This window comes from Mesoplodon mirus, assembly GCF_964341445.2.
Source record: "Mesoplodon mirus genome assembly, chromosome: 7".
NCBI lineage: Eukaryota > Metazoa > Chordata > Mammalia > Artiodactyla > Ziphiidae > Mesoplodon > Mesoplodon mirus.
Genome location: NC_138983.1, coordinates 126,479,763 through 126,506,522, shown reverse-complemented (window position 1 = coordinate 126,506,522; position 26,760 = coordinate 126,479,763). Strand labels below are relative to the sequence as shown.

Genomic DNA, 26,760 nt, shown 5'->3' with positions numbered 1-26,760 from the left:
CAGTAAGAGTGCGGGGTGGGAAGACCTAAAACCGGGGTTTAAGTCCCAGTTTGTCAGTTGTCATCTGTGACTTTGGGCAGGTCACAAATTCCCCAGGTCTCAGGTTTCGTACCTATAATATAAAGATGATACCTCTTCTTACAGCCTATTGGGGTTGTCGAGAGGATTAATGTAAGCAAACGTTTGTTAAGTACCCTTGACTAGGTCCTGTGGGATACAAAAATTAGTCATACGCTGGCCTGATCAGGAGCATGTACTTTCAGGGGATTTAAACCTGTAATAAATAACGTCTAAGGACCAGCTTAGATGTAAGGTGTCTTGTAAACTCTAAGGTGTAATACACATGTAGGGTATTAGTACTGCTGGTATTTTTCTTATGGATTGGGTCTCCTTTCTGGTCACTGCCAGGCCAAGCATATCTTGACCAGGTCATAACCCGAAGCCTGTTCTCCCCGTCCCCTCATGGCTCCAAGAGATCTTGCTGCCCCTTGGAATCCTGGAATCCTTACGTGGAAGACAATTCATCTGTACCCCTGCTTCTCTTCCAGCACTTTCCCCAGGACATACTGGAAATAAGGCCTTTCCTCTTTCACAGAATTAATGACAAGTACAAGAAACGATAATTGGAGGTCAGCTGGGCATGGTGCGTAGAAAGTGTGCACATGTTCCCAGTGGATGTGTGCGTGGGAGGGGAGCATGGAAGAGGGAAGTTCTACAGTCCGAGGGTACAGTTCAAGTTCTTATCATTTATAGGAAAATGAAAGTCAGAGAGGAGGAGCTCAGTTAGATAGACAAGTTCACACCTCACCCCCAGATTCATTCTGTGGCCATCTGACCTTTTGGGACATAAGAGCAAGTGAGTTGTTGTCCTTTTCACCTTGTTCCAAACTCTTTTTCACAAGCCAGCAGTTGGGTGACTGATAACAGGAAGTCCTGCTGGCCTTTCTGGTGGCCACTAGCCCTTCCTTTCTGCCTGCACTAACCTGCCCTTCTCTTCTCCCTCAGCCCCTCCTCCCAGGACACCAAAGGAACCGAAGTGGAAAATTCTCAGGACCCATGAGAGAAAAATGAGCATTTCTTCTGCAGCTTTTTAGAGTTCTTGAATAAGGTGAGGTTATTTTTACACTTCTTAGAACTTTGGTTTGGTAAACACATTTTTTTAACGCATAAAAATTCTTTGATTAAGTAATAAGTGTTCAGAAATATATACCATTTATCAACACTTTGATGGTATGAAACTCCAAATAGGTGACTCATGTTTAATGTTACCAATTGTGGAAATTCTAAGCCTAATTTCAGAAAGCTGAAGTGAATAAATGCTCTGAGGTTCATGAAAGTTTTGTAAGTGGTCACTACTTGCGTCCGCATTTATAAATTAACAGAAGGGTTTCCATGTGAGTACTGGATACTTGCCCATCCATTGTTCTCAGGAGATGCTCCCTGTGCAACCATATAATGAGCTACTTCTTGTGGCTCCTGGACTAGGAGCCTCTTTTCATTACATGTGTTCTGGAGCTCAGGACTCAATTCTTTCCCCCTCTCCATTTAACTTTCCTCCCCACACCAACTCTGGTCATTACATACTAAAGCATAAGTCAGTAACTCAGCTCCTCTGAGGTCCCACTTTGATAACAAAGTCCATTATTGCCACATCTTCCTCACGGCCCTTCTCCCTCTTGGGTCAACAGCTTGAATCTGCTAATATTCATTGAGTACTTGCTCTGTGTCAGCCACTGTGATTAGCACCGGGGGACAAAAATGAAAAAGAGACTGTGTTTGCTTTGGAGGATGCTTAGTTTGAAAGCGAGGGGAAAAGGAAACCTAGTGTTTATTTTTGTGCTGGCTAATGAGCTGTTATTACTTCATCTGATCCTATTTGAGGTATTCTTTTCTCATTTTACAGAGGAGGAAACTGAGAGGTTATATGATTTTCCCAAGGTTACTCAGCAAATGGTCCAGTCCAGGCCTGTCTGACCCTACATCACCACTTTCCTCTTCACCCCTACTCCCACCAGCCACAGACAAAAAGAAGCAGATGGGACATTCCAGCTGTAGCTCAGTTGGGAGGTTGCCAGGCAAAGAACTAGGTTGAGGCCTGTTGGCAGGTGTTTGGGTACAACCGTGTCCCCCTGTGAGAGATCCAGAACCCAAGGCAGCCATGGTGAGGTGTATGTGTCAAATCTCCCTGTCTCTTTAATTACTAGAATTTCTCAGGAGCCTAAATGTGATTACATGTAGGACTCATTTTTTTTTAAAGGAATATTTTTATTTTTATTTTATTTTATTTTTTGGCTGTACTGTGCAGCATGTGGGATCTTAGTTCCCTGACCAGGGATTGAACCTGTGCCCCTTGCAGTGGAAGCACATAGTCTTAACCACTGGACTGCCAGGGAAGTCCAGGTAGGACTCATTTTGATGATCCTTAATTTAATCACATCTGCAAAGACCCTGTTTCCATAGGAGGGACCATTCATAGGTTCCGAGGATTAGGACATGGATAGCTTCTGGAGAGCTATTTTCATCTTACCACAGTGACCAGTTTCAACATTCATTTCTGTATTCATTCAATCATACCTTGATTGAACATATATTTATTGAGCATTTACTCAATACCGGACACTGCAGGGCACTAGGAAGACATGGTGAGCGAAGCAGAGCCTTCTCATAGCCTTACGGTTTAGACGTGGAGATGGGCATTGATCAAATAATCATCCATGTAATATGCAAAATTGCAACTGTGGTAAGTGCCATGAGAGTCCATAATTGGGACCTGACCTGGTGAGAAAGGCCCAAGAGAACTTCTATGAGGAGGTGCTGCTTGAGTTGAAATCTGAGAGACGAGTTGGGGTCACCAGGTTAAGAGGGGAGGGAAGAGTGTTGCAGGCAGAGGGAACAGATGGCAGGACCAGGGCATGACCAGCACCGGCAGGATGTGCAGGGCTTGGGATTGGGCCCATGGGGAGAGGGGTGTGGGTTTCAGGCACTGTGTGCGGGGGTCAATCTGTTGTGCCTTCTCCCCATCCTTTAGCCCAATCCTAACTCGTGGCTCCTGCCTGGTATCCTAGAACCCTTCCTCCCCGTTCCTCCCTCAGGCCTCATCCTCTCACTTCCTGCCCAGTATACCATGTGGTTTAGCAAGGAAACCCCCTGAGCTCAGTGTTAAGGGCAGACTTCTAAGCTTTGATCAACAAAAAATTCATAAGAGCCTACTGTGTGGCAGACATTGTGTCGGGAGTTACAGAGATGAAGACAAGAAAGTGACATTCTTCTGGCCCTTGAGGCAAGAGACTATAGGGTGGAGGGGAAAGCATGAGGGCTTGAATGCTGAATAGCCTGTTGACCTGCATTGAATCTCATTTCTACTACTTACTGCTGTGTGATCTTGGGAGAATGACTTCACCTCTCTGTACTTCAGTCTCTTTCAGGAGCACTTAAGTCAACCAACTTTTGATATGGCCCCACTGTGTGCTCGGCAGTAGGCCAAGTGCTGGCAACCCTCAGAGACCTGTCTGGGTGGGAGCAGAAGACTGAGGTGGATTGTTTCCTCTCCTGGGACTCCAGCTCCAGTTCTGCTGCCTGCAGTGCTTGATCCAAATGGGTTTCCGGGGTAGATGCCACCAAGTGGTTTCTGCACAGGGGCCCCAAGCCAGGCGTAGTGCTCCAGGAGATGGCAGTCAGATGAATGTTCTGGGAGTGTGGACCCATCTGGCCTTCTGCCTGCCTCCTCTTCCCTGCTTCTGCAGAATATTCCACACTGTCTCCAGAGAACCCTCTTGATAAACACTAGTCATTCCAGGCTTGTGCATCACCCCCAAATTCGCGGAGTACTCTTCTGGCCAACAATTTTCATCTACATCTTTGTTTATTGGCCACTATTACTAGGTGCCTCAACTTGATGTTTTGGTAATGACACTGGCCCTGGTCTTTTCCATCAAACTGTCTGTGTGAATAGGCCAAGATGGGGTCAGACAACTTGCTAACTCTGCTGAGTTTGGCAAATCGCCTTACATCTTTACGCCTCCATTTCTATGGTAAAGTGAAAATATAAGTCCCTTGTCAACCTTCCAGGGCTTCTGTGAATATCAAATGATATTCTGCCCCCACGTCCTTTACTCCATTGTGGTGCCCAAGATGAGGTTTAGGGTGGGGTGAGGAAGGGCAAAACCTTGAGTACTGAGTGGTTGAGCTCTCTAAAATTGGCTGAGCCTTATTGATACCCATGATTCCTCCTCTAAGGGCTGTTGTGGGTGCAGGTGGGTTAACTGCCCAGAAGTTGTCTTGTTAGGTTTCTTTTCCAACCATAGCGGCTTTTGAGTCTTCAATTCCCTCCCTGCTCTCTCACCTTTGAACATCTGGGTGGGGGATTTTGTTCAGAGTGTGAAACAGTCTTCTAGATCGCTCAGGTCTTCATAGGTGTGAGGAGTTGTTTTTGTCCTTTGGCGGGAAGGCATTTTCCATGTGAGCAGAGGTGTGAGGCTGTGACCCCTCATGCCCTGGGGCTGCTCTGTGCCTGAGAGTTCAGGCACCCATGGGAAGCCATGGAACTGGATTCTGGGGTAGGCTTTGAGGCAGGCTGAGGAGCCAGCCTAGTTACTACACAACCAGGCCCAGCGGGGAAGGGAGGATAGACAGCCTCAGAGACACGCTGAGAAATGAGTGAAGGAGAGGATTCAGAGCAGGGTCAACCAAGCAGCACAAAATCTGGGTGGACAAACAATCTATGGAAATTCACTCCAATTTTTAGGGTATGGTGTGCAAGGCATAGCTAGGAATACCATGGGGTTCACAAGTAGAGTAACTCTGAGTCTCAGTTTCTTTATCAATGAAACGAGAATAATAGTATTTATTGTATAAGGTTATTGCAAGGATTAAATGAAATTAAATACATAAAAGATGTTTAGTACAGTGCATGGTGCATAAATGTCCAACAGATGTTAGATGTGGGAAGGTCTAGTTCAGGTAATGGTGGAATAGTTTGCACTGGATAACCCTCTGGCTGATAACAGTGATGAGCTCTGAGAAAAATATGGAAAATCCCAACTAGGAAAAGAGACAAATCTCCCATGTAGAAGAATTTCAAATCATTTATGTAAATACTCTACCCTCAATGACCATCACTGCTTACTCCTTAAGTGTGGACTGTGCATAGTGACTTTCTTTCAGAGGACAGTATGGAAAGAGGGGGGAAAGAGTAACTTTATAGTGGCAAAACCTGACAATCACTAACTCAGACAGGTGATCAAGGTCAACATCAACAGTGATATCAAAGTCATGTTGACAGTACCTACCCTTGATGTGATATGATGAGAATAGTACTTTGCCTCTGTGATCTTCTTCTCCAGAGCCTGTAATTCCAGTATAGCCATGAGGAAAACATCAAACAAATTCCAAGAGAGAGGCATTCTACAAAATATCAGACCAATACTCCTCAAAACTGTCCAGGTCATCAAAAACAAGAAAGCTCTGAGAAACTGTCCCAGCTAAGAGGAGCTTAAGGAGACATGATGACTAAATGTAATGTGATATGGCAACCAATATAATGTGGTACCCTGGATGGGATCCTGGAACAGAAAAAGGGCATCAAGTAAAAACTAAGGAAATATGAATAACGTAGGAATTTTAGTTAATGAAAATGTATCAACATTGGTTCATTAATTGTAACCAAATGTTCTCATATTAATAATAGGGGAAAATGGTGTGGGGTGAAAATTCTTTCAGCTTTTGTATAACTGAGAATATCTTTATTGTAACTTTATTTTTGAGAGATATTTTTGTGGGCATAGAATTCTAGATGGATTGATTTTTCCTGTCAGTTCTTTTTTTCTTTTTTTTTTTTTTTGTGGTACGCGGGCCTCTCACTGTTGTGGCCTCTCGTGTTGCAGAGCACAGGCTCCGGAAGCACAGGCTCAGTGGCCATGGCTCACGGGCCCAGCTGCTCCGCGGCATGTGGGATCTTCCCAGACTGGGGCACGAACCCGTGTCCCCGGCATCGGCAGGCGGACTCTCAACCACTACGCCACCAGGGAAGCCCTCCTGTCAGTTCTTTAAAGATGTTGCTCCCTAGTCTTCTTGTTCACATTGGTTCTGATGTGACATATCCTTATCTTAATCTTTCCTTTGTATGTAACATGTCCTTCTTTGACTGCATTTAAGATTTTCTCTTTAACATTGGTACTGAGAAATTTGATTATAATGTGCCTTGGTGTAGTTTTCTACATGTTTCTTGTGCTCAGAGTTTTTGTTTGTTTGGTTGGTTGGTTGATTTCTTAGACCTGTGGGTTTATAATTTTCATTAAATTTGGAAAATTTTGCTATCATTTCTTCAAATATTTTTCTGTTTCCCCCTCCTCTCATCTCCTTCAGGAATCTTTCAGGGAGTTCAATCTTAGGCCATTTGAAGCTGGCCTACAGCTCACTGATATTCTTTTCTTTTCTTTTCTTTTCTTATCTTTTGTGGCTATTTTTTCCTCTGTGTTTCATTTTGGGTAGTTTCTATTGCTATGCCTTCACGTTCACTGATCTTTTATTCTACAGTGTCTAATCTGCTGTTAATCCCATTCAGTTTATTTTTCATTTATGATATTGTAGTTTTCACCTCTAGAAGTTAGAATTGAGATTTTTAAAAATAAAAGTATCTTTGTCTCTACTTAACTTTTTGAACCTATGAAATACAGCTATAATAATTGTCCTAATGTCTTTCTCTACCAATTCTGGCATCTGTGTCAGTTCTGGGTTGTTTCAATTGATTGATTGTTTCATCATTATGGGTCGTGTTTTCCTGTTTCGTTGCATGCCTTATAATCTTTGGTTGTATGCCAGCCATTGTGAATTTTATATTGTTGGGTGCTGGATATTTTTGTATTCCTATAATTATTATTGAGTTGTGTTCTGGGATGCAATTAAGTTTACTTAGCAAAAGTTTTATCCTTTTGTGTCTTGCTTTCGTGATTTCTTAGGTGAGTCTGGCAATTATTCTCCTCTAATGAGGCAAGACTACCCTGAGAACTGTACCCATTGCCCTGTGGATTATTAGTTTCTCCAGTCTGGATAGTGAGGACAGGTACTGTTTCCAGTTCTGTGTGAGCATCAGGTACAGTTCACTCTTACTCTTTCAGATGGTTCTTTGCATGGCCTCTGGTAGTTTCTTCATTTGGACACACTAATCAGTACTCTGCTGAATACTTGAAGGGAACCTCCTTCAGATCTTTGATGTTCTCTCTGCATGTAGCTCTCTAATCTCTGGTATTCCATCCTATGAACCCCAGCTGCATAGGCTCTACCCGAGTTCCCCCTCCCTGTGCTATGGCCTGGAAACTCTCTCAAGGCAACATGTTGGGGCAATCATAGGGCTTTCAGGGTTCTTGTCTTTTGTTGCCTGAATTTCAAGATCTTGAAAACCAATACTACATATGTTTTTTCCATGGGGAGGGCAGTGGTTTTTTCAGGTGGGAAGGTAAAATGGTCCCTGTTACTCTATCTTGTCCAGAAGTGAAAGTTCTCACTTTTATTTTTGAAGGACATTTTTGCTGATTATAGAATTCTAGGTTGGCAGTTATTTTCTGTCAGCACCTTAAAAATATCATTCCCTTGTCTTCTGGTTTCTCTTGTTTCTGTTAAAAAGTGTATTAGTGGGCTTCCCTGGTGGCGCAGTGGTTGAGAGTCTGCTTGCCAATACAGGGGACACGGGTTTGTGCCCCGGTCTGGGAAGATCCCACATGCTGTGGAGCGGCTGGGACGTGAGCCATGGCCTCTGAGCCTGCGCGTCCAGAGCCTGTGCTCCGCAACAGCAGAGGCCACAACAGTGAGAGGCCCACGTACCGCAAAAAAAAAAAAAAAAGTGTGTTAGTTTTGTAGGGCTGCCATAACAAAATAACTTCTAAACAACAGAAATTTATTTCTCACAGTTCTGGAGGCAAGAAGTCCAAGATCAAGATGTCAGCAGGGTTCCACAAAATGGGGGAAAATATTTGCAAATGATGTGACCTACAAGGGATTAATCTCCAAAATATACAAACAGCTCATGCAGCTCTATGTCAAAAAAACAAACAACTCAATCAAAAAATGGGCAGAAGACCTAAATAGGCATTTCTCCAAAGAAGACATAGAGATGACCAAGAAGCATATGAAAAGATGCTCAACATCACTAATTATCAGAGAAATGCAAATCAAAACTCCAGTAAGGTATCACCTCACACCAGTCAGAATGGCCATCATCAAAAAGTCTACAAACAAATGCTGGGGAGGTTGTGGAGAAAAGTGAACCCTCCTACACTGTTGGTGGGTTTGTAAATTAGTACACCCCGTATGGAGAACAGTATGGAGGCTCCTTAAAAAACTTAAAATAGAACTACTGTATGACCCAGCAATTCCACTCTTGGCATACATCCAGAGAAAACGATAATCCAAAAGGATACATGCACCCCAATGTTTATTGCAGCGCTATTTACAATAGCCAAGACATGGAAGCAACCTAAGTATCCATTGACAGTGGAACGGGTAAGGAAGTTGTGGTACATATATACAATGGAATATTACTTAGCCATAAAAAAATAATGAAATAATGCCATTTGCAGCAACATGGATGGACCTAGAGATTATCATACTAAGCGAAGTAAGTCAGAGAAAGACAAATATATGATATCACTCATATGTGGACTCTAATTATTTTAAAAAGGTACAAATGAACTTATTTACAAAACAGACTTACAGATATTGAAAACAAACTTATGGTTACCAAAGGGGAAACATGGAGGGTGGATAAATCAGGAGCTTGGTATGAACACACACTGCTATATATAAGATAGATAACCACCAAGGACCTACTGTATAGCACAGGGAACGTTATTCAATATTCTGTGATAACCTGTATGAGTAAAGAATCTACAAAAGAATGAATGTATGTATATGTATAACTGAATCACTTTGCTGCACACCTGAAACTAACACAACATTGTAAATCAACTCTACTCCAAAAGAATTAAAACATTAAAAAAAAAAGATGTCAGCAGGGTTGGTTTCTTCTGAGGCCTCTTTCTTTGGATTGCTGATGGCTGTCTTCTCCCTGTACCCTCACATGGTCTTTCCTCTGTAAATGTTTGTGTTCAAATCTCCTCTTCTTATAAGGACACCAGTCATTTTGGATTAAGGCCCACCCCAATGATCTCATTTTAACTTAATTACCTCTTTAAAGACCATCACATTCTGAGGTACTGGAGGTTAGCACTTTAACGTATAAATTTGTGGGGAGGGGTACATTTCCACTTATAACAAAAAGTCAGCCATTAGTCTTTTTTTAAATTAAATTTTATTTATTTATTTTGTATACAGCAGGTTCTTATTAGTTATCTATTTTATACACATCAGTGTATACATGTCAATCCCAATCTCCCAATTCATCCCACCGCCACCTGCCACCCCCACCACCCCGCTGCTTTCCCCTTTGGTGTCCATATGATTGTTCTCTACATCTGTGTCTCTATTTCTGCCTTGCAAACCAGTTCATCTGTACCATTTTTCTAGGTTCCACATATATGCGTTAATATACGATATTTGTTTTTCTCTTTCTGACTTACTTCACTCTGTATGACAGTCTCTAGATTCATCCACGTCTCTACAAATGACCCAATTTCGTTCCTTTTTAACAGCCATTAGTCTTATTCTTCTTCCTTTTAAGATTATGTGTCTTTTTTTTTTCTGGGTTCTTTTCAAGATTTTCTTTTTGTGTTTGTCATCAGCAGTTTTATTATGATGTACCTAGGCATGGTTTTCTTGGAATATACCCTGCTTGGGGTTTGTTGAGCTTCTTAAGAATTCTGCTCATTCACTCACTCATCTTTTACTCAGAATTCTTGTGTCCAGTGTCAGCTTCATCTGCCTGCCCCATTCCCTAGATTTTGTATTCCCTGGTTCCTTATAGCTGGCTCCTTGACTCTCCTATTTTGAAAGTTCATCCCTTTCCAAGTACCCTAAGGACAGGTAGTGCTAACAAACCATAACATTTTGAAGCATTCTTATTCCCAAACAATGGGATTTTGAAATCATCTCATATTTTAAATTAGAAATGTTTTTCTTCTACAAAGCAGTTCATATTTATTAAAGAAAATTTGGAAGTAAAGAAAAGTTTACAAAGAAGGAAAAATAAATCACCCATAGTCCCATGACATATTTTTCACTTTGTTCTTTTAAAAATGTTTTTATTTTCTCTTTCAGTTTTATTGGGATATAATTGACATACAGCATTGTATATATTTAAGGTGTATAGCCCAATGACGTGCATGTATTGCAATGTGGTTAGCACAATAAGTTTAGTTAACATCCACCATCTCACACAGATACAAAAAAGAAAAAAATTTTTTTCCTTGTGATGAGGACTTTTAGGGTCTACTCTCTTAGCAGCTCTCAAATGTACCATACAGCAGTGTTAACAACAGTCATCATGTTGTGCGTTTCATCCCTAGTACTCATTTATCTTGTAACTGGAAGTTTGTACCTTTTGACCACCTTCATTCAATTCCTCCACCCCCACCCTCTTGCCTCAGGTAACCACAAATATGATCTCTTTTTCTATGAACTTGGTTGTTTTGTTTTTTTAGATTTCACATTTAAGTGAGATCATACAGCATTTGTCTTCCTCTGTCTGACTTTTTCACTTAGCATGATGCCCTCTAGGCCCATTCATGTTGTTACAAATGGCAGGACTTTCTTTTTTTTTTATGGCTGAATAGTATTCATTGCATATATATACACCACAATTTCATTATTCATTCATTGTTGATGGACATTTAGGTTATTTTCATTTTTAGATATTGTAAATAATGCTGCAGTGAACATGGGGGTGCAGATATCTCTTCAACATAGTGATTTTGTTTTCTTCAAATATATACCCAGAAGTGGAATTGCTGGATCAGATGGTATGAGGGACCTCCATAGTGTTTTCCATAGTGGCTGTACCAGTTTACAATCCCACCAACAATGCACAAGGGTTCCCTTTACTCCACATCCTTGCCAGTATTGGTCTCTTAGTTTTTTTTTGATAGGAAATTTATTGATAGAAATCTCATATTTTTTCATTAGATTACACATCATTTATTACTTGCTTTTTAAATTTATTTTTTAATTAATTAATTTGTTTATTTTATTTTATTTTTTTGGCTGGGTTGGGTCTTCATTGCGATGCACAGGCTTTCTCTAGTTGGGGTGAGCAGGGGCTGCTCTTCATTGCGGTGCGTGGGCTTCTCATTGCGGTGGCTTCTCTTGTGGAGCATGGGCTCTAGGCGTGTGGGCTTCAGTCGTTGCAGCACAAGGGCTCAGTAGTTGTGGCTCACGGGCTCTAGAGCACAGGCTCAGTATTTGTGATGCACAGGCTCAGTTGCTCCGCAGCATGTGGGATCTTCCCGGACTAGGGATCGAACCGGTGTTCCCTGCATTGGCAGGCGGATTCTTAACCACTGCACCACCAGGGAAGTCCCTCTTATGTTTTTTTGTTATAGCTATTCTGATTGGTGGGAGGTGATACCTCATTATGGTTTCGATTTGCATTTCCCTAATGGTTAGTGATGTTGAGCCCCTTTTTAATGTACCATTGGCCATTTGAATATCTTCTTTGGGAGAATGTCTATTCAGGCCCTTTGCCCATTTTTAAATTGGATTATTTGTTTTCCTGCTAATGAGTTGTATGTTATTTATGTACTTTGGATATTAACCCCTTATCAGATGTGTGATTTGAAATATTTTCTCCCATTCTGTAAGTTGCATTTTCATTTTGTTGATTGTTTATTTGGCTGTGTAGAAGCTTTTTAGTTTGATGTAGCCCTCTTTGTCTATTTTTTATTTTGTTGCCTTTGCTTTTGGTGTCATATTAAAAAAAATGTTGTCAAGACCCATTTCAAGTAGATTTTTTCCCTCTGTTTTCTTCTAGGAGTTTTATGATTTCAGATCTTACATTTAAGTCTGCAATACCAATTTTAGTTCATTTTTCTGAGTGGTGTAAAATACAGATCTAGTTTTATTTTTTTACATGTGAACCTCCAGTTTTCCCAGCACCATTTATTGAAGAGATTGTCTTTTCTTCATTGAGTATTCTTGGCTTTCTTGTCAAATATTAGTTGACTGTATATTCATGGGTTTATTTCTGGGCTCTTAGCTCTGCTCCACTGGTCAATGTGTCTGTTTTTATGACACAGCCATATTGTTTTGATTACTATAGCTTTATAATATAGCTTGAAATCAGGAAATGTGATACCTCCCACTTTTTCTCATAAAAGAATGCTTTGGCTATTCAGGGTCTTTTGTGGTTTCATATAAATTTTAAGATTGATTTTTCTACTTCCATAAAAAATGCCATTGGAATCTTGATAGGAATTGCATTGAATCTGTAGGTGGCTTTGAATATTATAGACATTTTATCAATATTAATTTCTCCAATCCATGAACACAGGATATCTTTCCATTTATTTGTGTCTTCTTTGATTTCTTTCATCAATGTCTTATAGTTTTCAGTGTAGAAAATTTTCATCTCCTTGGTTAAATTTATTCCTAAATATTCTGTTGTTTTTGACGCTGTCGTAAATGGGATTGTTTTCTTTATTTCTTTGTCAGGTAATTTCTTGATAGTGTATAGAAACACTACTGATTTTTGTATGTTAGTTTTGTGTCCTGCAACTTAGTGAATTCACTGATTAGATCTAACAGCTGTGTGTGTGTGTATGTGTGTGTGTGTGTGTGTGTGTGTGTGTGTGTAGTCTAGGATTTTCTAGGTATAAAATCATGTCATCTGCAAATAGAGACAATTTTACTTCTTCCTTTCCAATTCTGATGTTGTTTATTTCTTCTTCTTGCCTGGCTGCTCTGGCTAGGACTTCCAATACTGTGTTGAATAGGAGTGGTGAGAATGGGCACCCTTATTTCTGATCTTAGAGGAAAAGCTTTCAAACTTTTAACGTTGAGTACGATGTTAGCTGTGGACTTATCATATATGACCTTTATTTATGGTGAGGTATGTTCCTCCCATGTCTAATTTGTTGACAGTTTTTATCACAAACAGATGTTGAATTTCGTTGAATATTTTTTCTGCATCTATTGAGATGATCATATGATTTTTGTTTTATTCTATTAATGTAATATATCACACTTATTGATTTGCATATGTTGAACTATCCTTGCATACCAGGGATAAATCCCACTTGATTATAGTGAATGATCTCTTTAATGTGCTGCTGAATTTGGTTGCTAGTATTTTATTGAGAATTTTTGCATTTATATTCATCAGGGATATTGGCCTATAGTTTTCTTTTAGTGTCCTTGTCTGGCTTTGGTTTTTGGCTGCCTTCATCAAATGAGTTTGGGTTAACCCAACTCCTCTTTGAGTTTTTGGAAGAGTTTGAGAAGAGTTGGCATTAATTCTTATTTAAGTGTTTGGTAAAATTCACCAATGAAGCCATCTAGATTTAGGCTTTTCTTTGTTGGGAGACATTTGGTTACTGATTCAGTCGCCTTCCTAGTAACTGGTCTGTTCAGACTTTCTATTTCTTCATGATTCAGTCTTGGTAGGTTGTAGGTTTCCAAGAATTTATCCATTTCTTCTAGGTTGTCCAGTTTGTTGGTATATAATTGTTGATAGTAGCCTAATTTGATCCCTTGTACTTCTGTGGTATCAGTTGTAATGTTTCCTCTTTCATTAATAGTTTTGTTGATTTGGGTCCTCTCTCTTTTTTCCTTGGTTAGTCTAGCTGAAGTTTTGTCAATTTTGTTTGTCTTTTCAAAGAATGCACTCTCAACTTTGTTAATCTTTTCTACTGTTTTCCTATTCTCTATTTCACTTTCTGCTCTAATCTTTATTATTTCCTTCCTTTTGCTAATTTTGGGGTTAATTTTTTCTTTTTCTACTTCCTTGAGGTGTAAAATTAAGTCACTTATATGGGATCTTTCCATTTTCTCAATGTATGCATTTATAACTGTAAACTTCCTTCATAGAATTGTTTTTGCTGTATCACATAAGTTTTGGCATGTTGTGTTTCCATTTTCATTTGTCTCAAGATATTTTTCTATTTCTCCTTTAATTTCTTCTTTCATCCATTGGTTGTTCAGGAGAGTTTTGTTTAATTTCCATATATTTTTGAACTTTCCAGTTTTTAACTCTAGTTAATAACTCTCCTGTTATTGATTTCTAGTTTCATACCATTGTGGTTGGAGAAGATACTTGGTATGATTTCAATTTTGAATTTGCTAAGACTTGTTTTGCGGTCTAACATGTGGTATATGTTCTAGAAAATGTTCCGTGTGCACTTAAGAAGAATATATGTTCTGCTATTGTTGGATAGATTGTTCTGTATATGACTATTAGGTACATTTGATCTATAGTCTTGCTCAAACCTGCTGTTTCCTTATTGATTCTGTCTGGATGATCTATCCATTGTTGAGAGTGGAATATTAAAGTCTCCAACTATTGCTGTTTATTTCTCCTTTTAGTTCTGTTAGTATTTCTTTATATATTTGGGTGCTCTGATGTTTGGTGCATAAATATTTATAATTGTTGTATCTTCTTAATGAATTGACCCCTTTATCATTATATAATGGCTTTCTTTGTCTCCTTTTACCATTTTTAGTTTAAAGTCTATTTTGTCTGAAATTTACGAATAGCTCATGCAGCTTAATATCATCAAAACCAACAACCCAATCAAAAAATGGGCAGAAGACCTAAATAGACATTGCTCCAAAGAAGACATACAGATAGCCGAGGCACATAAAAAAATGTTCAACATCGCTAATTATTAGAGAAATGCAAATCAAAACTACAATGAGATATCACCTCACACCAGTCAAAATGGCTATCATCAAAAAATCCACAAACAACAAATGCTGAAGAGGGTGTGGAGAGAAGGGAACCCTCCTACACTGTTGGTGGGAATGTAAATTGGTACAGCCACTATGGAGAACAGTATGGAGGTTCCTTAAAAAACTAAAAATAGAGCTACCATATGATCCAGCAATCCCACTCCTAGGCATATATCCATAGAAAAACATGGTCTGAAAGGATACATGCACTCCAATGTTCATTGCAACACTGTTTACCATAGCCAAGACATGGGAAGCAACCTAAATGTCCATCAAAAGTGGAATGGATAAAGAAGGTGGGGGGCACATATATACAATGGAATATTACTCAGCCATTAAAAATAATGAAATAATGCCATTTGCAGCAACATGGATGGACCTAGAGATTGTCATACTGAGTGAAGTAAGTCAGATAGAGAAAGAGAAATATTGTATGATATCGCTTATATGTGGAATCTAAAAATAAATGATACAAATGAACTTATTTACAAAACAGAAACAGACTCACAGACTTAGAGGATGAACTTATGGTTACTAGGCGGGGAAGGGTGGGGGGAAGGGGTAGTTAGGGAGTTTGGGATTGACATGTACACAATGCTATATTTAAAATGGATAACCAACAAGGACTTACTGCATAGCACTGGGAACTCTGCTCAATATTATGTGACAACATAAATGGGAAAAGAATTTGAAAAAATATAGATACATGTATATGGACAACTGAATCACTTTGCCGTACACCTTAAATTAACACAACATTGTTCATCAACTATACTCCAGTATAAAATAAAAAGGTAAAAAAAATAAAGTCTATTTTGTCTGGTATAAGTATAGCTACCCCTACTCTTGTTTTGTTTTGTTTTGTGTTGGTACTATTTGCATGAAAAACATTTTTCCAACTTCTCATTCTGTTCATGTAGTGTTTTGCTAATTTCATTTAAATGTCTATCTGTGTGTTCTTGTAGTTTCTAAAATTCTTTAAGAGGATTATTCTGAATTCTTTGTCTGACAGTTCATAGATCTCCATTTCCTTAGGGTCAGTTATTGGAGCTTTATTAGTTTCCTTTGGTAGTGTCATGTGTACTTGATTTTCATGATCCTTGATTCCTTACATTTGTATCTGTACATTTGAGTAAGCCGTCTTCGTTTCCAGACTTTACAGGTTCACTTTGGCAGAGACGGTTCTTCACTAGGCTTCGCAGGTTGGAGTTCTAGATGTGTCAGGTGGTAACATCCTTGGACAGGTGGGGCTTACTATCAGGGTATATTTTTGGATGAGGCCACTGCCCAAGCTCTGAGGTTGGGGGGCTGCCATTGGCTGAGAACAGTTAGATAGGACTGCTGGCTTGGTTCCCTGCACATGCAAGGCTGTAGGATAGGTTCTGTGGTTGTCTGAGTTCTCTGGTCAGTCTTCCTAGATTGTTGGTACTGGGTACTATACTCAGCAGTAGATGGGGCTATGAATTAGCTTCCCTGCGCTGGGGGTGGGGGTTGGGGGCAGCAGAACGGACCCAAGGCCTGCATAGCTTGTTTTGGGGACATAAATTAGGTAAGACTGCACTGACTTCCCAGGCAGATGGGTGTACTGGTTTTGCTCTGTAGACAGGAAAAGCTATGGGATATGCTCTCTGTTCAAATGCCACTGGAAGGAGGGTTGTAGGATGGGCTACACAGCATCCTGTGTGCTTTGGTTAGGTTCCCTGGTTGGATGGGCTGAAGGCTGTATTCAGCAGTGGGTGGGGCTATAAGTTAGTTTCCCTGTTGGGGTAGGTCCCGCAAGGCTATTGTTTAGGGGTCAAAGTTCTCTGGCCTGATGGGCCACCATCATAGCTATACAGATGGGGAGGACCACTGACCAGGTTCTTTGCTCAAGTCTTGCTGTAACCAGAGTTGCAAGATAGCTCTGCAACTAGAGATGATAGGTTTCTTGTTCGGATCAGGCCAAGGGCTGTATTCAGCTTTGGGCAGAGCTATAAATTAGTTTCTCTGCCAACTGGGGCTACAGAACAGGCCCCAGGGCTGTCAGGGCTCTTTGCTGGGTGATCAAATCAGACAGACCTGCATGCTTAGCTCCCTGGACAGACATGGTCACTGAGTTGGCCCTGCAGGCTCGGAGCCACTGGCTGGGTTCTCCAGTCAAGTGCCACTGTAATCGGGGCTGCAGGGTGGGCTACTGAGATTCCCAGGAGCTCTGGTGAGGTTTCCTGGCTAGCAGGGTTGGATGCTGTATTCAGCAGTAGGTAGGGCTATGAGTTAGCTCCCTTGCCTGGGTGGAGGGGCAGACCAGGCTCCAGGGCTGACAAAGCTTTTCGTTTGAGGTCCCAAATCAGGCAGACTTGCACCCTGCCAAGTTCTCTGGTCAGACTGCACCACTGTCTTGGCTCTGCAGATGAGTAAAGCTCCTGGTTGAGACTACCGCTTAGGTGCTGCTAGTAGGAACTTGGTCTGCCAAAATCCAAATGCTGGTTCCTACAAGCCCTCCTCCCTTCTCCATCACAATCTGATTCCCAGTGGTCAAGCTCCACAGATTCCCCTGCGATCCCCCTGAGGCAAGACAAGAGTGGGACTCCTAAGAAGTGAGCCACAACAATGGGGAGGCTGGATGTCCAGCCTGGGCTCTCTTTTGCCTCTGGAGGAACCATAGGCTCAAGGGAGACCTCTCCATGTGGTGCTGCGCCAGCCTGGGGGAGGGGCAATGTGGTCAGTGTGTGGTTGCTCCTCTTATCCTCCTGATGTGATCTGTCTTGGTCTCTGTGGTACGGGGTGTGCTTCAGCCTCACCTCCATGTTCTAGGATTTTCACAGTGGTGTCTTGTCCATGAATAGTTGTTCGTTGTTCTTCTTGTGTGAGGGGGTGAAATCTGGAATGTCCTATGTCGTCATTTTGGTGACATCACTCCACCCCTGTCTCTGTTTAATGCAAAGGTTAAACATGTAAAAATATATACGGCTTTAATCATATTGCAGATATAGTTTCGTATTTGGTTTTCATATTTCTTATTATATCATGGGTATATATGTATATATGATATACATGTGATATGTATGTATATGATTATATGTCTATGTATATGATGTATATGATACATATGTATGTCATATGTGTTATATATATTATATCATATATACTTTTTCATATTATAAAATTATTGCTAACATTTACTGAGCAGTTACTAAGTGTTGAGCATTGTGTTAATTTTTTTTCATTAATTATCTCAATCTCACAACAATATTATGATGTAAAAACTTTTTTCATTAATTATCTCACTTAATCTCACAACAGTATTATGATGTAAAAACAATCATTATCCTCACTTTACAGATAGGTAGTTGGAGCTTAGAAAGGGAATTGGTGGAGGTGGTATGTCCAACCCAGATCCATTTGAGGTCAGAATACAGGCTTTTAACCACTACTCTATTTCCCAATAATTTAAAAAATTGTGATATAATTACATATGGTAAAATCCACAGATCTTAAGTGTATAATTTGGTGAGTCTTGACAAATGTATATACGTGTAATCACAATCATTTTTAATGACTGCATGATTCGCCTCTGAATCTAATTTGAATTTTTAGCCTAGTAAGTAGGAGGATAGCCAGTGATACAATGCCCTGTCTTCCCTTCCAGGCTGCCCTGGACACCCCTCCCCAAACTTTTCACAGTCTGGCAGCTAGAAGGTTAACACCTGGCATAGTAGGGGCCTTCAGAATCCTTATTTGTACTGGTTGTTTAATGTTTTGACTATTATTTCCTACCTAGCCAATTCCTCTCTTGTTTGATGTTAGACCAAAGAATTTTACTTAAAACACTGCAATGAACAACCTGTACACATCACAGTCTTTGTGTGACTCTATTATTATTTCCTTAGAGAAGATTTCTGGAAGTGAAATTACTAGATTAAAGGGCGTGGACTTTTTTTTTAAAACAGCTTTTGACATATCGTTTTTGTGTGTAAAGGCTTTCTCTTTTTAAGATCATTTCCTTAGAGGAAATGTCAAGAACTGGGATTATTAGGGCATAAATATACGAAAGGTCTTTGATGTGCACTGAGGCAAGAGTTTTGCACGCTGACCAAGTCTCACTCCCTAGCTCACTTAGCGGATTTGAGTTTTGCTGAAAGTTAGCTTTCCTTGGGACGGTCAGCTGAAGGTTATAAACATGTCCTTTTTATGGCCAGTCCTAGTGTGGGGATGACTGGGTCTCAATGGGCTACTCCCCAACTTCTGAATGGGTAACAAATTATCATCTGAGGAAGGGAAGGTACTCACATTTCTGGGAAGCCACCCTGCCTGTCTGGTTTTTCTTCTCTCTCATAGTGGAGACCTTGTCTGCCTTCTCCAGCACCTGGAGGACACCTTATAAAAAGACAGCTCCTCTGATGCATCTTTGTGCCTCCAAAGCTAGCATGGAGCCTGGCACATACTGGTATCCAATAAATAGTTGTCAAATAACTAAAATGAGCCTCTACTATGTAGGAGGTTCTGCTCTGTTGGTTCACATACAGTATCTAATTTAATAGCCAAAGCCATCCCGAGAGGTTGGCTTCATTATCCCTATTTACAGATGAGTAAATTGCTCAAAGAGGAAAGACACTTGCCTGAAGTCACACAGCTAAGGTGCAAAGTTAAGATTTGACTCCAGACATGGTATTTCTTTCCATTATCATTGGAATGTGGTATGTGAGTCACACCGTTTTGAAAAAACGGGTGAGGGGTGCTGTCCGGTGGAAGCCTGACACTGAACTTCCAAGGAGAGGACTGTGTGTCAGAGACTCAGGGAGGGCTCCCTCCCCCTTTCTCCCTCACTCCCTCGCTCTCACCATCACTGTCTCTAGCTTGGTCTCTGTGTCTGTAGATACCAGTGAGCTACAAAGAGAATTACCCTCCTTACATGAATAGGACTTCTCAAAGCGTGGGCTGCAGACCACAGGCATCAGAATCCCCCACGGCATTCAGATTCCTGGGTATCCCCACAGCTATTAAATCAGACTTTCAGAGTCGAACCCAGTCAAATCTGCACTGTAACCATTTCAGTAGGTAATTCTCATAAGCACACCCTTGAGTTTGAGAACCATTGCCTTAGAAAGAAGTGTCCACAGTCGGAGCTGCAGGCCTGGCAGGAGGGGTTGTAATCAGGGACAGACATTCTCTGTTCAAATTTGGGTGGCCAAGGTGCCCTGGGACTGTCCAGCATGACTGAGAGAAGCCCCTGGGCTTGTCCCAGGTGGGCATCACATCTCTGACACACAGAGCTGCCCTGTGCTGTGATATGACCAAATCAACAGTCCCATCTCAATTGACATTTGGTGGAAGCAAGATGTCATGTCAATTACTGATCAGACTGTCACTGGACAACAGACCAGAGAAGTGTTGCCTCGAAGCATATTTTTTCGCCTTTTCTTCATGTTCTTAGGAATGTTCTTTGACCTTCGCTTGGCTTCTGGGGCCAGAGACTTCAAAGGCAGACAAGGGGGGTGGAGTGGAGAGTAAGGGAAGGATGGGAGAGGCACTTTATAACATCAAGAGAGGAACTAGGTGGGGCCCCATGTTTTATTGAGAAACCACAGCAGAAAAATATCGTCTGTGGTTGTTTTGGGTAGAAAAGACTCTGGGGTTAATTGATTAATTTTCTTCCAAACTTTCTGTATTTTTGGATTTTCTTTAACAAACATGGAACAATAATACCTACTATTATGATATCAGATGGCAGACACTCTTCTAAGCACTTACGTGAATGAACTCATTTCAAACTCACAACTACCCCATGGTGGAGGTCCTGTTTTTAGCCCCCTTGTACAGATGAGTAAATTGAGGTACAGAGGCATCAAGTAATTGTCCTAAGGCTGCACAGCTAGTAAGTGGCATGGGTGAGATGTAACCCAGGCAGTTTGACTTCAGAAGCTATGTGCTTAGCCTCTATCCTCTACTGTATATTATGTTTATAAGAAGATGAGCATTCAGTGACAAAGTGAAAGAGCGGCATGGACATATATACACTACCAAACGTAAGGTAGATAGCTAGTGGGAAGCAGCCGCATAGCACAGGGAGATCAGCTCGGTGCTTTGGGACCGCCTGGAGGGGTGGGATAAGGAGGGTGGGAGGGAGACGCAAAAGGGAGGGGATATGGAAACATATGTATATGTATAACTGATTAAATTTGTTATAAGGCAAAAAATTAAAAAAAAATAATAATAAAAAAAAAAGAAGATGAGCATTCAAAAAAGACTTTGACACAAAATTATTCAGAGCCCCACCCACACCCGTGTGCTGTTTCTTTCAAGTGGTGAAGTAATAACACCAGCATTTACCCTGCACTTACTTGAGACCAACTGATCTCTTTCCATCAACTCATTCAATTTTTATTACTTCCTAAGCCTGCACTGTCCAGTATGGCAGCTACTCCCTACATGTGGCCACTGGGTATCTGAAACCTGGTTAGTCTGAATTGAGATGTGCTGTGTATATTAAATACATGCTGGATTTCAAAGACCTAATGTTAAAAAAAAAAGACGATAAAACAACCCCTTAAATTTTTTCATTGATTACACATTGAAATGATAATCTTGTGGATATCTTGGGTTAAATAAAATACACTAAGATCAGTTTTGTCTGTTTCTTTTTACTCTTTATAATATAGGTGCTAAATCTTTAAAAATCGCATCCCTGTGGTTTGCATTTGTGGCTCATGTTATATTTCTGTTGGATAGTGCTAGTCTAGAAGGTAGGCGTATGTTGCCACCTCCTCACTTTTCCAATGAATAAGCTGAGAGGGTAAGTAACCTGCCAGAGTGATCCAGAAGGCAGGATTGAATCCAGGCTCTGGGCTCCACCTCGCCGCACTGCTTTCTTCTCTGCCCTCACAGAATCTCTAATCCACACTGATCGGACAATCATGTGTACGTGAAATGAATAGTGAACAAGGAGTTCCGCGCCGATACCCGAAGTCACAAACACGTGCTGAGCACAGGTCAGGCGGGAGGCGTGGTGGGAGACGCCACCGCCCTTGTTGCGAGGCCCCGTGCAAGGTGACAGCTACCGTGATTGCTGACGTTTCCTGAGTGCTCAGCATTGCCAGGCACTGTGCAAGGCACTTCATCCACATCCCCTCATTTAGTCCTCAAGCCACCATTGCCGTTTGTAGCTCTGATTAACAGAAGAGAGGACTGAGCCTTGGCAAGGGTAAAGCCATTGTCCAAGGTCACACAGCCAGCGTGGGCTGCAGCTGGGACTCAGTCTCGACTTTGTCCACATCGAGAGTTTGTGCTGTTGAACCTGCCTTGCCAACCACAGACGACGGGTCGGGAGGCAATGTACATACTCAGGGAACTCTTACAGTGTAGGAAGTGACAGGGGAGCCAGCACAGAGCTGCAGGACAGGGGACAGGGCCCCTCACACCCCCCAGCCCCCACTGCAAACTAGCATTGGTGAACAAGGGAAACAAGAGAGCCTCTTTAGAGCTAACCTAGAAAATCAACACATCCCAGGTCAAATCAGGAGACTTGTTGGCTTCCAGCTAAGAAAGACTCACCACAACCTGGACAATGTGCCCTTGGGAAGAAGACATGTGGGTGAGGAAGGAGGTCGGCAGGGGAACCGAGGTCTCCCTGGAACTGAGAACTTGAAGGTCATCTGCATTCAGGACTAGAATCTTTCTGGAAGAGTATAGCTTGGACAGTCCTGGGGTGAGAAAAGCACTTTCAAAGGAGACTATTAAGTTCATTCCTCTGTGGGGATTCCCTCCAAACTGAATGAGCAGTTGGTTTTCTGAGGGTCTGCTTCTGGGAAGAAGTTATTTCTATGCTAATGAGAACATTCTAGACTGTGTGACCCTTAGGTTTCTTTGTGGTAAATTAATGAGCGTAGCTTTGGAGAATTCACTGGTCTCACTCACGTGGGTGGTATTTGGCCTCGTTCCTGGGCTCTTTCCCTTTGGCTTTGTCCCTGTGGATCTCAGACTATCACCAGATCTTGATCTTTCTAGAAAGACTTCTTCTGGTATCTGTTCTCAGGTGCCAGTGCAGCAGCCCTGGACAAGTGTTACCCAGGGCTCTTCCCCCGCCCGACTGCTGGGGAAGGAGCTCAGATACCTCAGGACTTTGAACGGACTTGAGGTTTCCTTTCACTTTCCTCCTTTGTTTTTTCTAGAGTGTATTGCAATAGCATCTGTGAAGAGCGGGGAGGGTTCTTGCTTGTTTTGGTTTTGGGGGTCCCTCTGCTTCAAAACTTTGAAAGCTCGAGTTCTTATGCTTTTTTTGGCTTGAGGTGAATCATTTCTTCAGGACCTTATCATCTTGGAGAGTTCACAAAACCTAGGTTCTGGGTGCTGCTAGCTGAGCATCAGCTCCCTGACTGAGGTTAAGTCATCAAGGTAATGTCAAGTTGGCCAGCTAGTAGCTTTCCTTGATGACATCTTCCACATCAGAGTTTCTCAACCTCAGCACGAGGGACATTTTGGTCTGAATAATTCTTTGTTGTGGGTCCCATGCATCGTAGGATGTTTAGCAGCATCCTGGCCTCCACCCACTAGATACATGTCACCACCACCACCAATACCAACAACCAAAATGTCTCCAGATGTGGCCAAATGTCCCTGGTTGAGAACCACTGCTTTGTGTAGTCGAGGTCTCTTTCAAATTTCAACAGACCAGGTACTATGGGGGAGTCAAAAGAGCGAGGAATTGCTTGTGTCTATGGGTGTCTGAGTGTTGGGGTGAGAGGGAAGGAGAAACATTCATTAAAAAATTCATTGTATTCACATTGTAGAGTCTGATCCAGGGCACAGGGTTGGAGTCAGACTCGAATTCAAATGCTATGTCTTCCACTCATGAGTTATGTAATTTTCAGCAAGTTACTTAACCTCTCTTACCTTAGTGTCCTTATCTATCATGTGGAAGTAACAGTGGTACCTAGGGGCAAGGCTAAAATGAGATATTGGAAGTAAAGTGCAAGTATGCAATAAACATTGGGAATTCTCTCTCTGCTCCTTGGGATCTAGCTAAGATGAGTTTGAGCCCCAAGTCCCAGACCGGCTGTGGTCTGAAACCCTGCTGAAGAGGAATTCCCAGGGGGACCTGTGAGCTCATGCTTGCCTCTATCTGTGAGTTTCTGTTTCTAGACACGTTTTCTGTTCTTCTCCATGGGTGACAATCTCACTTCTTTCCTTGATTTCCACCAAAACCAAAACAGAAACAAAAGTAAAAACTCCCTTGCAAAAAAATCCATGAGTATGATCGATTTACTGAAAATGATTGGCCACACTGTACCCCTCAGTGCACACACAATTTTGAAATTGTACGTTGAAATTCCTGTCCTTGAAATTCACATTGGTTACCTTGCTTTGGGGAGGTCTCTTCTTGACCCTTCACCCCAAAGGTGAAAGGCCAATACTCTGACTCCTTTCCGCCTCTCTTCCTGACTGTTCACCCTTCTCCTCCCCCTTGCTCTTTCTCCTTCTCACCATGCAGATCCTGGTTCACCTCTCACCTTCTTGGAGAAGTCATCCCTGACATCATTTTATACAAGTGCCTCCCTTCTTTTCTACTAGCCACTCCCTATCACTTTGTTTTCTTTATAACTCTTATTACTACAGAAGTCACCTAGTTATTTACTAGTCCAGTTGTTTATTGCCCATCTCGCTCCACTAGGCTGTAAGCTTCATGAGGATAGGACCATTATCTCTCTGTCCCTGCAGAACTCCTGTCCAGAACTGACCTGAGCTGTCTTGGCGCCTCTATTCCCACAATAAGGTTAGGTCTGTAAATGGCATCATGCCGACCTCAGCCTCCCTCCCCCCATCTCTTGCCCAGTGTTGAGTTATTTGACAAGGCACCTCCCTGCTTGAACACCCCCCTTCCGACTCTATACCTTCTGTAAAGTGTGCTGCCTGCACAGCCTTTGGTAGTTGGCCCTTTGGGGAACAAAGCAACAGGGGTGTTGTCTGGTGGGGTACATGGTGCAGAAAAAGAGCAGCACGTGAATAGGATGTAAAACCTAGAGCAGCGAGCAAGAGTTCCAACACCAGCAGAAGAAAGAATGCAGATCTAAAGGTAACCCTGGGAAACCTAAGTCCCCCTCCATAATCCTTGGAGGTGTGGGGAGTGACCCTAGCTCCCCACTTGTATGGGCTTGGAAGCAGAGGGTAATAACTCCGGACAGCTGAATGCTTTAGGGACATGTAAGTAGCTGATACACAGGTGACACTTTCCCTTAAAAGGATGCTCAAGACCAAAGCCGCACAGGAGGATTATAGTAAGGGTCTTGGAAGAGGGTTGATTCTGCTCTTTTGCGGAACTTGGACCTTGGGGTTCTGGTTTCCTGGGTTACCAGCCTGGAGGACTCTGAGGCTGGCCCAGGTGGGGAAGGAGGTGGTGACCTGGAGAGCCTTTCCTAGTAGTGTCAGCAGGTGGCGCCCTAAGCCAAGCATGTCCTGGGCGGCTAAGCCAGCAAAGCGAGACGTGGTTCTCCAGGCTACTTCCCAGGAAATGACTCACCAGGATGACTTCAACAGTGGGGTGTTCGTCACTAGGTTCAGTGGGGTGAGACCCAGGAGGACCATATCACCTGTTATATCTGAGGTGAGGGTGCAGCTGGGGCTGCCCTTATTGACTCATTCATTCATCTGACATTCATCTGACATTCTAATGAGTGCCTGGACCGGAGGGACATGGCAAGCATTTCCACAAAGATACCCCTGTCCTGTTTCCTTCTGAGTTTGGGCAGTGGAGTGGAGGGTGGGGGTGAGGGCCAAAGACTGGTATCTGAACATGGAAAATGGGGGGTGTGGATGACACAGTGGAGAGCGCCCCAGCCCAGCTCTACCCACGGTTCTATCTAGTACTCTCCCTCCTTTGACATTGGACACCACTTCACGACTGTACTGTCTCTGACATTTATTGCAAACTGTCCTAGAATCTGATAAGCTTTTTCTAAGTACATATCTCTCCACCTAGCTGAATGGTAAAACATGCTAGGTCAGGAATTATGTCTCATCTATCATTATTATCTTACCAACTCCCACCCCAGCCACTGCTTTCCTAGCATTCAGCACAGTGACTAGAACATAGGGGTGTTCAATAAAGATGAGGTTGGTGATGATGATGATGGTGGTGATGATGGTAAATCCATGGGCCGTCTGTATCGAGGTACTAGGAATGTGACAGAGGCCCTGCCTGGCAAGCCCTGAATGTCACAGATACTAATAGAGATGTCAAAGGTTACTGAGACAGGGAGGTGTGTGGATTGGACTTGAGGGTAATCAGCAGTTCTGCTTCAGAAGTAGCCATGTCTCAGGAAGCAGGTAGCAAAGAGAGGCCTCTCAGTGAGGCCGTCACTCCCCTCATTATCATCCTGTGCCTGTATACTTCAGATGATGAATAAATTACATTTATCATAACAGTATGAAACCCCCTAGGCAAGAACTTAACCCTTAGCCCCTACTGGTTTGAAATCTCCCAGTGATAGAAGGATGTAAGGCAGTGTTACTCCCTGGGCACAATTATAGGTAATGATATTCATTATTCATTCATTCATGCGTGCCTACATGTATTCATTTGTTGAGCACCTACTATGTGCCAGATACTGTGCTAAGTGCTGAGATACAATAATGAGCTGAAACAGACATGGCCCCTGTCCTCTCTGAATTTAAAATCTTGACAGATGTCAATCAAATTATCACACAAATATAGAATTACTACTGTGATAAGCTACAGAGGAGAGGTATGTGGTGACATGAAAGCTTGCTCTAGGAGAATTTAGCTGGGAAAGGAGCCCCTCTGTCACCCCACAGAGGCAGGAAGCCAGCACGGTAACATGTGCGAGCAAAGCTAGATGTGGCTTCTACTGAGATCACCTGACTTCCGTCCTCTCAGAGGCTAATTGACTGACTGTTTTGTATTTGGATTTGGGGGACGTCATGTCCTGAAGGGCA

At 42.1% G+C, this 26,760-nt stretch overlaps 1 protein-coding gene across 1 annotated transcript in view; it reads left to right on the top strand.

Moving 5' to 3' along the window:
* Positions 1-1,008: 1,008 nt before the first annotated feature.
* TMPRSS13 (transmembrane serine protease 13) overlaps positions 1,009-26,760 on the top strand; it is a 72,389-nt gene continuing 46,637 nt past the window's right edge. The window contains exon 1 of the mRNA XM_082628771.1: positions 1,009-1,108. The gene's annotated coding sequence lies outside the window, so the exon portion shown is untranslated. The remainder of the gene's footprint in view (positions 1,109-26,760) is intronic.